Source organism: Channa argus, chromosome 13, assembly GCF_033026475.1.
Source record: "Channa argus isolate prfri chromosome 13, Channa argus male v1.0, whole genome shotgun sequence".
NCBI classification, from domain to species: domain Eukaryota; kingdom Metazoa; phylum Chordata; class Actinopteri; order Anabantiformes; family Channidae; genus Channa; species Channa argus.
Genome location: NC_090209.1, coordinates 2,105,509 through 2,121,709, shown reverse-complemented (window position 1 = coordinate 2,121,709; position 16,201 = coordinate 2,105,509). Strand labels below are relative to the sequence as shown.

At 38.5% G+C, this 16,201-nt stretch overlaps 1 protein-coding gene across 3 annotated transcripts in view; it reads right to left on the bottom strand.

Annotated features, from left to right (window-relative positions):
- Positions 1 to 16,201, bottom strand: part of dnajc5ab (DnaJ (Hsp40) homolog, subfamily C, member 5ab) — a 28,642-nt gene that overhangs the window by 11,048 nt on the left and 1,393 nt on the right. The window contains exon 1 of one of the 3 annotated variants that reach the window (XM_067526120.1): positions 9,098 to 9,120. The exons of the other annotated variants lie outside the window; for them this stretch is intronic. The gene's annotated coding sequence lies outside the window, so the exon portion shown is untranslated. Of the gene's footprint in view, positions 1 to 9,097; positions 9,121 to 16,201 lie in introns of those variants that run through there. 3 annotated transcript variants of the gene reach the window in all.

The window sequence follows — 16,201 nt, the reverse complement described above, 5'->3', positions numbered from 1 at the left end:
CCTCTGGGGATGCTCTGCATCACTTCATCTAACTCACTCCAGAATTTCTCCTTCTCTTCTAACTCACATCCTACCTGTGGGGCATAACCACTCACAACATTGAACATCACCCCTTCAACTTCCAGCTTCAGACTCATCAACCTGTCTGATACTCTTTTCACCTCTAGAACATTCCTCACAAAATCCTCTTTCAGTATAACTCCTACTCCATTTCTCTTCCTATCTGACCCATGGTAAAACAACTTAAACCCTGCTCCTAAGCTTCTAGCCTTGCTGCCTTTCCACCTGGTCTCCTGGACACACAGTATGTCCACCTTCCTTCTCTGCATCATGTCGATCAACTCCCTAGCCTTCCCTGTCATAGTACCAACATTCAAAGTCCCTACTGTCAGCCCTACATTCTTAGCTTTCCTCTTCTCTCTCTGCCTACGAACACACCTTCCTCCTCTTCTTCTTCGTCTTCGACCAACAGTAGTCCAATTTCCACCGGTACCCTGTAGGTCAACAGCACCGGTGGCGGTCGTTGTTAACCCGGGCCCCGACCGATCCGGTATGGAAGTCTTTGTCACGATTCGCATGTTTGATTTGGCATGTGTTTTACGTCGGATGCCCTTCCTGCCACAACCCTCTGCATTTATCCAGACTTGGGACTGGCACAAGAAGACACTGGCTTGTGCCCCCTTGCGGTTGCATTGCCAACTTTAACAGACTATATTTAGTTATCTAAAACGTATAAAGCAAAATCATTTAGCAAGATGTAAGAAAAAGATTAGACTATAAAACTTTTTATACAAGAGTATAAAAAGACACAATGATAAATGTGTACCACTTGGCTCAATATAATTATGGCAAAAATAGTCCTCATTTGTGTGTCAGCCATTAGTCTCTTTAAAGCTCTCATGGCAACAGATGGGAGTCATTTCCACAGTAACCCTACTGAGAACAACATGCCTGACAACACATTGATTTAAAACTACTCAGTTTAACCAGTCAAAATACAGATAAACCTACTACCTGACTTGACTGAACCAATAAGGGGTCCAAGGATGAGCAACATAATCAAAAACAAAACAAAGAAAAAGCAGTGTTTTTTGTCACTATAGTTAAAATCTTTGGGCCAAGCTTCCAAAATACATAAGTTAGTTTCGGGTGGAGGAGAAATCAGATTACTCTGCTACTGCTGCATGTATATGCAGATTTCCTGATACGCTCCTTGTGAAGCTCCATATTTTTGAATCGGCTTTGAAGAATGGTATTTTAGTAACACTTTAAATCAAATATTCTAATATTTTTATTTTAATGAGATGTGAGCCACAATCTGGACATATTTCAATTTACATGTTACTAAAATAGTAAAACAGTATTCTTTTTTTTTTTTAAGATGCACCTGTGATATCGCAGAGTTACATAACAAAATAGCAATAATGAAGAAGCAAGTATAAAAAAAATGTGTCAATACAATGCAGTGGCAACATACAGATATTGTGCAACTTTCCTTTGCTTGCCTTTCTAACTTGCAGCAGATTGTGTGAGCCATGGCAAGTCCTGCACACTTCCTGTTGGGGTCAATGTACATAGAGCTCCAGATGAGAGGATGTAGTGCTGGGAACATGCCAAGCTTCTTACTGTTATTAAACTTCAACTGTAATTGCAAGAGTACTAAATTGAGTCAAGCGATTTCCCATTCTCTGTAGTTTACGTTTGTCATCACTGCACAGCTTTTGACTTCCTGAGTGGCTTATTATGAACAGGAAGAAAGATAAAACTCTAAAGAAACTGCAAAATGACACCAGGAAATAAACAGCCTACAATAGTACAGTATTAAATATTCTGGGGTGGAATTCCCTTTGACATACCTAAAGGTTCAAACTCTCTATATACTAAACTGATATTTTTACCAACTGCTGATACAACCAAACAGCTGCATTTTAAAATCATGACTAAATTCTAATCTAAATGGTTTCCCTCATGTTGCCCAGTGGAGAAGACACAAGACATTAATAAATATTATAAAAATTGACTATATAAGCCAGCACCTGCTGCCTGCACACATGTAAACACACACAGTTCCTGCATTGTGCTAAGGGCTAACTGAAAGTAAAGAATGCAGGGAGGATAGTATACTGCTAAAACTCCACATCGCTTGGCTGATACCTGCACACATTTACCTAATTCATGTACTTGCTTGTCACAGCATTATGACACCTTAATGGTGCAGAACCTCTGGGCTGCAAGAACTTCTTTCTTTATTATCATCTGAAGACCTATAACACCAACATATTGATGTTACTCAGGCTGTTATATTTAACCAAAGACAGTCTTTCATGTCTAAGCTGTGCACAGTACAAATATACACGCCTCTAGCTGTGCCCTGCTTTCAGTGTAATGAACATCTGCCTGCAATACAAAACATGACACAGCTCTCTAAACACAGTCTTTAGCAGTTGGTCATCAAAGAGAATCACAGGCCACATTCTGGTACAGTTCATTCAGACTGTGTATTTCCTCTATAAAGATTCTCAGTCATGTAGGAAGTTTGAGTCTGACAGAAGCCTCTTTAAATATGAACTCCGAACAAAGAGTTCATATTTAAAGTAGACTGATAGAAATGTCATCAACACGCCCATTCGATCAGGGACAGCGCAGTGCACTCCACATTAAGTCTACACACAGAATTACTAGGGAACTCGTAGAATAAAATCTGCATAATCTCTGGAGCATCTCATTCAACTTTTTATTTTCACATACACATACATCTGGATAAATGTAATGGTCTGCACTTATATAGCGCTTTACACTGCTTCTTAATCACCCATTCACACTCACAATCACACACACACCGATGGGGGAACTGCTATGAAGCTGGGGGACTGGAGGAGGTGGGGATTGAACCAACAACTGTGAGATTGACCTTCCTGTGCCACAGTCACCCACAATAAAGCCCTGAGAATTGTGGGATTCTAGTGCGTTTCTGAAAGAGGCTTGACACACTGTCTTAACAGAGGAGGTAGTCAATGCCACCACTTATCAAACACTTACAAAGCAGATCTTTCATCACTCCTGAGGAGTCTTTCACACTTTAATGCATGTAAATAGTCCCTTATGCATGTGACTCCAACGGCACATGAAAGCAGGATGGAATAACAATGCACAGATGACCATAAAGTTTAATCGACCTAACAATCCCAGAGTTTATACAAATTCTTTGTCTTTCTGTGTTTTGTGGGAGGACCAATCTATGCCTGTCTCCCTGTACGGGTTGTTCAGAAGAGAAAGCTTTTGGATTAGAGGTGAAACATCAAGAAAGATCCACTTGCCAGTAAACAGTATCTTTGGGATGCATTTCTTCTACCTTCTATGGCACGCAGCCAAAGGCTCATTTTATCCTGAAAATGTGTAAAGCAGAGGTACATAGGGCTTGTGGCAAACTAGCTGAAGTGGCTTTATGCAGCTTACACTTGGTTTCTGCACTTTTGTCATCACTTCTTTCATGTAACAGCATTCCCCTTCCCCTCTTTCCTCACTCTTACCAGCTTTTTCTCCATTCTTTCTACTTGCAATATTTGTGTCCATCCTTAATTAACCTTTTCCATCTCTCAGCTTTGTTTTTTAATCTTTATTACCTCTTTCCTCCTTCCACCCTGCCCCCCCCCCCAATGTTTAGCTAGACTGTAAACCATTAATAACTTAATTACTGCATTTCATGACATATTTTACAAACTAACATACTCTATTCTTTAAGAGGTTAGCAGTGAAGTTTAATCAGCTGCATTACATGGTGTTAACAAGTGTTTTCAAGGACACACGCACGCACGCACACACGTAACCGCAATGCAAAAGACACAGTAAACACAGCTGTCACAAACATGCATGCAGCCCAGGGCAGGATAGTAGCTCTGAAGGATTGGAGTATTCATTCATGGTTACATTCATAGAAGAAAAAACAGTCTGCATCAAAAGAGATCAGTGGGATTGCAGCTTGGAGCTAGCAATCAAGATTCAAGAGACAAGAAGAAAATTCTGAACATTTTGGGCTACATAGATAATTGGAAACATTTTTTGGGAAAACCTAGGCTGATTAGGAGGGATGGTATCCATCCTACTTTAGATGGTGCAGCTTTATTATCAATAAATATGGCTGGTTTTATTAGACAACCAAAAGTATGACAATCCAGAGTTGAGCCTAAGATGCAGAGACCCAGTCCTACATGCCTCTCTGCAGTGTCCTTACAACTGTCACCTCCCACAACTCCCACATACCTACTGTGTCTGTTCCCCGACCAACTAAATTACATAAACCAATAAAGACAATAAGAGGAGTTAATCATGACCTAATAACCTAATAAACGTTAAGACTACTCCTCTTACAGAACAAAACCCCAAAAACTATTAAATATCAGATCCCTCTCTTCTAAATCTTTGTTAGTAAATAACTTAATAAGCGATCATCAATTCGATTTATTTTGACTCACTGAAACTGGGTTGGAGCAGGAAGAATATGTCAGTTTAAATGAGTCCACCCCCCCAAGTCATATTAATTATCATGTTCCTAGAAGAACAGGCCGAGGTGGAGGAGGAGTAGCAATCTTCCACTCAAGCTTACCAATAAAGCCTAGACCAATTTTAAAACAGGCAACACTAAAGTTAAAAATGAAGTGGCAGTCAAGAAATTTAGAAGACTCTCATTTAGCCTGGAAAGAGTTTAAAAATTTACAAAAAAGCTCTCTGTGATGCCAGGACAACTTATTATTCACCATTAATAGAGGAAAACAAGAACGACCCCCGGTTTCGGTTCAGCATTGTCTGGCTACAGTGCTGTTCTGTTGAGCCTAGTTTTCCCTTAACTCTGAGCAGCAATGACTTCATGACCTTCTTTATGAATAAAATTATAGCTATTAGAGAAAGAATTCACCAGATCCTCCCCCCAAATATTACTGATAGATCTTCAAGTACAGCAGTGCTAGAATCATCGATAAGGCCCCAATTCCTCTTAGACTGCTTTTTACCCATAGATCTCGCTGAGCTAACTTCAATTATTACCTCATCTAAACCAACAACCTGTCTGCTAGACCCTATTCCAACTAAACTGCTAAAGGAAGCTTTACCCTTAATAGATACATTTGTATTAGATATCATCAATCTATATTTAGAAACAGGCTATGTACCACAGGCCTAAAAGGTAGCTGTAATTAAACCACTACTTAAAAAACCCTGTCTTGACCCAGGTGATTTAGCCAATTACAGACCAATAACTAATATCCCATTTATTTCTAAAATCATTGAAAAAGTAGCTGCAAAACAATTATGTGATCACCTGTACAGGAATAATTTGTATGAAGACTTTCAGTCAGGATTTAGAGTTCATCATAGTACAGAAACAGCACTGGTGAAAGTCACCAACGATCTTCTCATGGCATCAGATAATGGGCTCGTCTCTATACTTGTTCTGTTAGATCTTAGTGCTGCATTCGATACCATTGATCACAACATTTTATTACAGAGACTGGAACATGAAATTGGGATTAAAGGAACTGCACTAGGTTGGTTTAAATCTATCTGATAGACTTCAATTTGTTCATATTACTGATGAATCCTCCATGCACACAAAGATTAGCTATGGAGTTCCACAAGGCTCTGTGTTAGGACCGATACTTTTTACTTTATATATGTCTCCTTTAGGCAACATTATAAGCCAAGCCAAGCCAACTTTATTTATAAAGATAATGAGAAACGCATCTCAAGTCAAATTGCCTTTGACTTTGCCTTTGAGAAATGTAGACTATGTAAACATTAAAGTTACAGAGCCTGGCAGAGAGTAAGTAATGCAAAGTAAAGCTGTTTCAGTGCATACAGAGGAGGAGCTGGACAGAGCAGATCAGAGGGGACTGATTTCAAGTCAAGTCAAGTGGCTTTTATTGTCATTTCTACTATACACAGTGGTACACAGTACACAGTAGAAACAAGATAATGTTCCTCCAACAACCAAGGTGCTACAGACAACACAAGCTATAGTAAAGTGCATCGAGTGCAACCAAGTGCAAACAGTGCAGCCAAAAAAAGTACAGACAGACAGTGTGGACAGACAACACAAGTAACACAGGACAGGACACAAAACCCAAGACAGTGCCGACCAGTAAACCTACTGTATACTATTTTACAGTACAGTACAGTACAGTCAAGTGTGCTAAGGGTGTAAAAAGAGCAGCATGTAAACAGTACAGTGCATAAAAATTTTAAATGTCCAGCATGTAAACAGTGCAATTGCATTGGAATGTGCAAAAAACAGCAGGTAAACAGTGTAGTGCGGTAAATGTAGAATGATAACAGTAAATAAATAAATAAGTGGTGGTGGAATTAGATGAGTAGTGAGTGACGAGGCTAGCTTAAGTTGTACACTGCCAGTAGGGCTGCAAAATACTGTATATTATTCCAGCATCATTCATTGCAATGTGTGAAAGTGTAAAAGTCACATCGCTGAAAGTGCAATGCCCAGTAAGGAAGTCCCACAGGACATATGGCCACATTTTTGCTGTTTGATACAGAAATAAAATTGACAGACACCTGTCAAGAAATCCCAGATTACTTGTTTATTAAAACATTAATCCCCACTTCGGACTGGTTAGCACTGATGCCTCACAGCTAGAAGGTTGTGGGTTTGCACCCTTGCTGACTTTAGCATTTCTGTGTGGAGTTTGAATGTTTTTTCTGTGCTTGTGTGGGTTTCATCCAGGTACTCTGGTTTCCTCCTCCAGTCCAAAGACATGCATGTTAACTGGTGACTCTAAATTGCCTGCAGGTGTGAATGGTTGTCTGTCTGTGTACAGTATGTCTCTCTATGTTGGCATTGAGATAGACTGGCTTAATGTCCAGGGTGTACCCCGCCACTTGCCCTGTGACAGCTGAGATAGGCTCCAGCCTCCCCACTACCCTAAACAAGATCAGCAGTTACAGATAATGGATGTAAAAAGTGAGTCATCTCTTAGTCAGATTTACTGTTAGTTAGGACATGTATCAAAAGAGTTTAATATTTGTAATTAATTGTTCTTATTTTTAACATTAAACAGACATAAAACATAAAAGTAATGTAACAAATTTCTCAGTTACAAAATAATGTTTAGGTCCAGAGGACTAAGATATTAAAACTGCTAAAAGTGTATGCGCTGATCAGTGAACACAATTTATAAACAAAAACCCTATGAAGATTTGATAAATCAAGTAAATAAAGTTTTTCAATCAAAACATTGTAGCTATAAAGCTACTCATAATTTCAGCTGATCTATTATTGTCTGCAATAATGTTGAGCTTAAACAACAAAAAACTGCTGAAAAGATTTGGTCAGAAAAAATAATAGAAATATAACTATATATGCATTTATATATGATTCTGTGAACAATGTCATATTAATTTACAATGACTACGTACAACAATGTGATTAGGGATTAAAAAAAACAATAACAAATGCACTTAATATGATAAATGAGTTTTACAGGTGTTGCTGTGAGTTAAATGCTGCTCAGTCTGCCCTGTAACGTTTATGACACAGATTTAAGCATAGAAAATCTGCATTGAAGCACTTTCAGTTCTCTTGTCCAAAGGTCTATGGGTTTTTCCTTCAATGATTAAAACAAGGTCTGTAGTTAACACAAAATTAAGAGATATTTATGTTTTATTCTAAGATGTAAAATTAATCAGTAAATACCATTTCCTTTCGAGGTTGTTGGGAATTTTACACATCAGCGTGGAAACATATCTATTTATTAAATGTCTTTTACAGCTTTGTTAAGTTTATACTCGTGATAACTATATCGCAATAAGGAGAAAGGCTTCTGTAAAAGAGTTAAGTTTGAACAATTTAATTACAAACTGAAACAACAAAAATAAAGTAATGGTTTGCAATTATATAGCACTTTTCTACCTATTGGCACTCAAAGTGCTTTACACTGCTTCTTATTCACCTTCACAGTCACAATCACCGGGAGCAACTAAGTTGGGGTTCAGTGTCTTGCTCAATGACACTTCGACATGTGACTGGAGGAGCTGGGGATTGAATCAACAACTACGAGATTGGTAGACAACCGCTCTACCAATCTTGAAACTGTCCTACCATCCTGCACCACAATCGGAAGATGGTAAAGTTGAAGTAAAAGTAGTTCAAGATGATTAACAATGAGGAGAAGTAATTGGCTGTTTTGGCCCCCGAGAGCTAATTCATGCTTTTTTCCTGGCTGCTGATTGGTCAACTGAATATATTGCTTCCCTACTCCAGACACAATGACAATATACTTGGGTGGCCAGCCCAAGTATATGTACTGCTGCCACAATCATTCTGTAACAACTCTCAAAAACCAGAGTGTCAGTGTACACCCAAACCTTTTGAAACTGTGTGAGACCTTGTGTGATCTTGCATCAGTTTAAATGTTCACATTATGTCAACACAAACATGTAACTTGCTATACTAGGAATCTCCACCCTATTCTAAAGCACAGTGATGTGGTTCATTAGGAATGAAAACATGCCACTGTTGCACCGTAAAGTCATGTCACACATGCTTCACTTCCTAAACAAAAACTTAAATTGCAGCATAATGCAGTTTTATAATTGCACTGACACCGCAACTGATATCATTCCATTTCAACCCCTGGGTAAAACAGGGTCCCTGGATGAATTTGTGCCTTAACTATATTGACAGGTTTGTTGTGCAACAGCTTCTCTTGTCATACTACTAAGTACTGGGGTCCAAGGAACTTTGTATTGAGTGTCCAAGAGAAAAAAGGAACTGGTTCTTGGTGACAAAAAGAAAGAGACCAGAAGAAAACGAAAATAAAAGTAAATATTTTACAGCCCCACGTGACTTACAATCATGGGAATTTTACACCATCCTGTCTGGAGGCCTCACTCATGACAGGATGCATGACCTAAGGCTTTCAGCAGCCACCACTTCTATTTAAAAAGAAAATGTATTTTCTATCTGTATTTTCTTTAGATGATCACTGCTTTTCTGATGACACAGACACCAAGAGTAGTTTGAATATTTTGTTTACTCGCAGTAAACACAGTACACTCACAAACATACTGTATACAAAACATACATACATACCATTCTTGTGTGCGTACATGCAGTTTGACCTGTAATTAGCCAGCTTAACTCGATGTAAGTGGGACAAATCAGCAGATCTAAAGTAGGGACACCTGCCAAGATGAATTTCCTGTTAAATAGATGGAATGAATGGTTGTTTTTAAATTTTAACCCTTGAAACATTGCAAATAATTGTAAACCTTGTGAATAGTACAAAGACAAATTTTAAAAAGGTTGAAAATACAATTTATTTTGTTTTTTGAGATGGTCATTTGATGCCCCGCATCAAAAATTGGGACGGGGGCAAATGAAGACAGAAAAACTCATTATGGTAATTGGCAATAGGCCAGATTATGACTGGATATAAAACAACTCAGAATCCAAGAGTAAGGGAGCCTTCAGAATCAAGGATGGGGTGAGTGTCATCACTTGGTGAAAGACTGCATGAGCAAATGGATAAAAACGTAAGAATAATGGGCCTCATGCACGAATATTTTTATATTTTGTTCTTATATTTGTTGTTAGTAAAGGCCTAAGAAAAGTTGTATTCATGACGTGTTCTTAAACTACAGAAATTGTTTGCACCTGTTTTCTTGTAAAGATGAATCCTTAGGATGAATTGCCCTTGTAAGTTTGGAATAACATTCTAGTTGTTCCTACTAAGCATACCCCCCTCACCAGTGCCCATAAAAGACCAAATCAGTGGAAATGGATGCTAAACTGACATGCCTGCAGTCTAGACCAGTCACTCATTAAAAATATTTAGCACATTATAAAGTGAAAAATACAACAAAGGATTGTATTTTATTGTAACTATTAAGCAGCTGAAATCAAAGAATAAAAATGTTTAGCTTTATAAAGTCTAGCTCCTGCAGTAGTAAAACGTTTTTAATTCTAATGTTAGCAACTGAATATGAATCTAGTCAACTTACTATGTGAGGACACAAATATCAAAACTAAATACCAGTAAGCCAAAGTAGGTAGTCTGGCTGGTGGTGGAGGTATTTTCAAGGTTCACAGCAGACACTGTACCAGAGCTAAATGAATCACAGTACATTTTTCTATCGCACAAACACCTGGATCACATTTTTCTTTGTCCATTTGGCTTACAACACAGTACAACAATGGCAACATGTAGCACCTCTGCCTGCATCAGGTCAATTATATAATAACATCAAAAATTCCAAATATAACACAATACAATAAAAAGCACGGGAGAATATTTGGCAAATAAGTCACACGAATAATGTACATCACCCACCCTATTATCCACACAAATAAAACATTAATAACCTCCTCTAAATTTACATACATACAAAAAACATTTACCTCTCAGTGGAACTGCAGCTGGAACAGTAGTAAAAATCTTCCCATCTCAGAGACCTACAACTGGTCTGTTATAGGTGCAACCTGATTTGATCTGACTGGCTTTTATATGAGTCACAGATGACCACTTACATCAGAGCTTCCACTAATGACATCATCTACTATCATGAGCCCCCCTCAACCCATAGAAAGACCAAGTGACTCAGACAAATAATATGATTTGGTGAAATGCTTCCTGGACATGTATCGTGAAACAAAACTGACTCTTTTTGATTGATATTATTTATATCATTGTTTCATTATTAGAGGACTTACAAAGAAAACATAATGCATTTAAAGCATTTAAGAGTAGTGGCTGTGCCTGGAAATGCACTATCACTAATAATGCTATTTTTAAAAAGGGCCTGTGTACTATCTGATTAAGAATATTGGTTGTTAAGTCATACACAGGTGGACCACTTTAATTATATTTCCCTGATGACATGAACATTGACTTTTTCTGGAAGAGCCATCAAAAACTGCGGGCATCATGGATCCGTGCCTCAGTAAGTTGTTTAACAGATCCTATGCGCTGAGCATTCATTAGTAATACATGCATTTTTTTTATGTTGCTGGCATTAGTAGGGATGTCCTGATGAGTTTTTTTTGGATACATAAAAAAGGGCTGTAATAGGGATGTGCGAAATGACAATATACATATACATACATACTCAGAGTTTGAAACTTGATTTATACTTGCATGTCAATTCTACGCTATAGGTTTGAATAGGTACTATGTATTCCTTGACCCTAAACAGTAAGTACACCTCCCCAAAAATGTAACACATTGCAGTGACAGGGACTTCAACAAGTGTAATTGGTACACGTCCTTCTGCGATACTCAGTTTAGTGGATGTACATAGCTGACTGACCATGTACTTTTATGACTTCTTTTTTTTCTGCTTTGCAGTATTTGCAAAAATACAAGAGCATAGCCTCCAAGTATCAATCTTAAAATTAAGACAGTAAAACTTAAAAAGGATTATAACTACATTGTCTTTACAGGTAAATAAACACTCATATACTAGAAGTAAACTGAAGCAATGCTAAATAAAGTGTTTACATTCACTGCATTAGATTATTTTATTAAAACAATAAAAAACTAATTTTTGTCCAATGCCAAAACGTGATGTGGTTGTGAAACAAATCTGATGATCTGTCCAGTTGTCCAAAAATTATCCACTCCAGAGATAGTAATACAACAAACACTGAACATTTATTAAATTTCACATTCCACAATTGTAATGAGAACAATAAAGTAATTACACAGAAAATATTGAGATAATAACCAATAAATTCCAAAGAGCACGTTTGACAAATTAATTCCATTCAACATGGTAAGAAAGTACCTCCACAACTACACACTCAACTTTTCACCACAACCTTGTTACTCTCCTCTCTGTTAGCTCTAAAAACTGCCCAAAACAAACATAATTTCCTTGAAAACTGGTTGGGCAAACTTCAAAGGCCAAACACTCCAGATGCAGTTGTGTGATGTCATTAAGGATGTCATCGTACACTTATGCATACATTTCTTAATTTACCTAACCTTTAAGACATAGGGACTACAGAAAAAACAAAGCAGAACAAACACAGTTGGCTCATACACACCCGGATGCTAATTGTACTCCAATATTAGAAACAATTACTAACTTAATATTGGTAACTATTAGTAAACAACTTATAAACTAACAAAAAAGTATGCAATCTGGCAAATTACATCTTTATCTGTTATTGTGTGGATGATTTTGCCATTTACCCATCAGCCTTATCAACAATCAACATAATGTCCCCAGGAACAACATTTCCGCTTGCATGTGTCTATTTTTGCCGCCTTTGGAGGGCAGGCAGATTTTCCTTAGTCCAACGTTTCCAAAAGAGGTCTGCCATATTCTGGACTTGTCTCCATCTACATTGGGCATAGAGATGCTCTTTCAGAAAAATTCCTGGAGACATATACGGTTGGATATTTAAGAGAAGACGGTGATTAACATTGATGCATTCAAGTCATTTAGATAATTGGAAGTTGTAGTTATCGGCCAACTGTTTGATGGCTTCCATTTACAGAATAATATCTGCAGACCCTCTTCATCCAAACATTGATCCCTCCATGGTGAGAGCCAGATGGAGGATTATAAACATCCACTTGATGTGCCACGCTGGATTAGCGTATTTTCTATTTGGTAAATGGTAAATGGTCTGGACTTATATCCCGCTTGTCTACCTATTGGCACTCAAAGCGCTTTACACTGCTTCTCATTCACAATCACACACACAAATACACTCATACACCGGTGTGGGAGCTGCTATGCAGCTAGCCAACACTGACCGGGAGCAACACTCAAGGACACTTTGACATGTGACCGGAGGATCCGGGGAGATTGGTAGACAACCACTCTACCTTCCTATGCAACAGTCGCCCCAAATTATTTTAGACACGTTCCACTTTTAGAGTCCTTTTGTGCTCTTGCTCAGCTCCAAAGTTTGTTCTGTTGTCTAAAAGCATTTCCAAGACCTGATCTCTTCTTGCAATGAAGCATCGAAGAGCATTAATAAACGAGTCTGAGTCTGTTTATTTACATTGTTCTGCCACGGCAAGAATGTTTGGCATTATAACATCCATGTCCTTTAATGGAAGATTAATGCGGTAATGTCCATTTATCATTCTAGCAGATTGTGACACATTATCCAAAAACAGACGATTTGCCATTGCCATCTCCTGCTTCTCCTCTTGACCACCCTAAGAAAAGTCATATTTGAACTGCAAACTAACAGGTCCTCCAGTTTGGCTACAGATATATAACTTGACACAACCTGTGCTACTTCTTTCTTGGTTCTGTTGCAACCATCTTCTTTTAGTGGCCCATTGACTGTCCACTTCAGCACAGTTCTTAATGCATAAGGCCCATTGTTGACAATAGGGATGACCTTCTCTGGTTCCATTGCCTTTGCAACATTGGTTCCAATTAACGGTCCTATTTCTACCCTGATTGGAGGCAGTCGCACTCCTTTAAGATGCGGCCACTTATCTACATCCACGTCAAGCTCATTTAGCTCTAGTCACAACCTTGTCTTCCCCAATAGTGGTAAGAAGATTTACCCTTTTCCCATGTAGATTCAATTTGAGACGTTTATCTGCGCAAAACGTTGCTGTGCTGCCAGGATCAAAGAATGTATATGAAGTAATTACTTTGTTGGGTTTTTTCTGCCTTTACTCAGACAGGAACTATGGCAAGAATGCTGTTTTCCCGGGCCCAGTATCCTATTGCTGATTACGTCTGGTGTTCACAAATCTGCTGATCACTGCATGTTCATCACCATCCATTGACTGCCTTTCCTTAATAGTTGTGTTTTCCTTGACTTTTACATGCAGCAATGTGGGGTGTGTCCTTGAGCAAATCTGACAGTTTACTTTCTCCTGAAAGTGTTTACTCATAAGCCCAGTTTCAGACAACTGTAGCCTATGCATTTGCTCTTGAGATATCTTACCCTTATGAGGAGAAATCTGGAGTTTTTTTTAATAGTGTTCAAAAGTATGCTCATCACGGCAAAAAAGACAAGACATAGGTGAGGACTTGATGATAGAAGATAGGTTGGCTTGTTTGTTTACAAACTCCACTAGGTCTTTAAATGTACCCTTGTGGTCATTTTTGTCATGAATGTCAAAAGCCACATCCCTCCACTTTTTCATCAACAGGTATGGAATCTTAGAAACAATAGCTAATTTTGGCTGCACTATCAAGCTCTTCCATATATTCCAAATCTGTCATTGCATTTCCACAACTGGACAGAAAAAGAGCAAATGAGTTCAGTGCTTCACTATTAACAGCTTTAATTTAATTAGTTGGTAAACACCAACTTAAGGCCTTATCCATGTAGGCTACAGAGATCTTATATTCATTGCAAAAGTGTTCATTTAAAAGTCTCTTTGCCAACTTTGCACGAGGTTTCCCACTTGTATACTGATTCAAATAATAGAGCTAATCACCATAATAATCTGTTTTACTCTCCACACCTTGTTCAAATACTCTGATGAAGAGTCTACAGTCCAGAGGATCTCCACTAAAGTTGGGAAATTTTTAAACGAGGTAGAGTAGACTACCTTTAGGGTAAATTTAACCAGAAATTCGGCAATGCCATTCTGGCGCTGCAAAGCTGCAAAGCATGCTGACTTTATGAACCTGGATTATGACTAACAGCACTTCCTTGGGAACCACAGTGGCATGTTTCTGCATTTGCATTCCCAATGGACTTAGCACTTGAATACCTCATACCATGTCTTTTCTGTGAAGGTTGTTTGTTGTACTGTGTGAGTTGGTTTTGTGTCTGTTGATTGATATTTTTATAAGCTACTTTCATGCCTTTTTAAATTGCCTCTAGGGGACAAATAAACTGATTCGAATTTGACTTGAATATTAGGCTCATTGGAATGTGGCTTCTTTGTACCATTCAGTAGCATTGGTAACAGCAGTAAAATGTATTTGTTGTCTGTGTCTGATTTGAAGTTGTCCTTTTGACAGCACAGAGCCATATATTTCTGCAAGATCTCAAGTTGAGAAGCCAGAGCAGCATTCACTCCCAATTGTTCCTTCCTTGCTCTAATTTTTTTTTTTTTCAATTCATCCTTTTCGACCTTAAGTTTAACTTCTTCTTCCTCTAGAGCGCGTTTTTGCCTTAATGGCTCAGTCTTAACCAATAAGGCTGCCCTTTCTAGTTCAGTCTTAAGGCGCAGTGATGAAGCTAAAGATTCTACAGAGCGCTCAGAACTTGTTTTGGATTTCCTAGATCTCCTAGAAGATGCCACAGACACACCGACTTCAGGACTTACATCCTCACTTGCCTTATTTGCTTCCTCTTTCCGCTGATGTCCTTCTTTAATCCAACTAGCAACAAGGTAACAAAATCTTTTGAATGAATTTGTGTTGTTTCAAACCAGCAAATCTGATCTACGTTAGTTTCCTCCTTTGATTTAAGCTTGTGGAGTACTTCTTTAATGGAGATATATATGGTAAAACTCACCAAACAGTTGCTAGAACTTATCATTTTGGTTTTAACCTCCTCCACGCAGCAATCATCATGTATCAAGTGAAATTGCCAAATTTGGCCTTTCTTGCATTTATCTGACTTTGTAAAGCAATCTCCATGGCCTTAAGAGTTAGCTTTGCCTGTTTTTCCACTATAGCTGGATCAACGTCCTCTTCTATGTTCACTTTCCCCTTGCAAGCTGCTGTTAGCTTATATTAAAGAATACTCAGTGCCTTCCAAAATTTCTCTGACGCTCGTTAGAGCCTAATTAACGTAAATGGTCCGCACTTAGCGCTTTTCTATCTATTGGAACATTCAAAGCGCTTTCACTGCTTCCTATTTACCCATTCGCACTTAAAATTACACACACTGATGGGGGAACTGCTATGCAGCTGGCCATCACTCACCGGGGGGAACTAAGTTGGGGTTCACTGTCTTGCTCAAGGACAATTCAACATGTGACCAGAGGAGCCGGGGATTGAACCAACAACTGCAGGATTGGTGGACGACCGCTCTACCTTCCTACACCACAGTTTCCCCGTAAGCGTTCTCCTCATTCCAATGATCGTTACCCCACGTGTTTAGTCCATGTAGATAAGGTTTCTTACTAAAGATGGGGAGGACAGCAACAAGGTGGAAAGTTGAGTGTGTAGATGTGGAAGTACACAGTTTCCTAAAGTGCTCTGTAGTATTAATTTGTGGAATGTCTTTTGTGGAATTAATTTGTGGAACGTG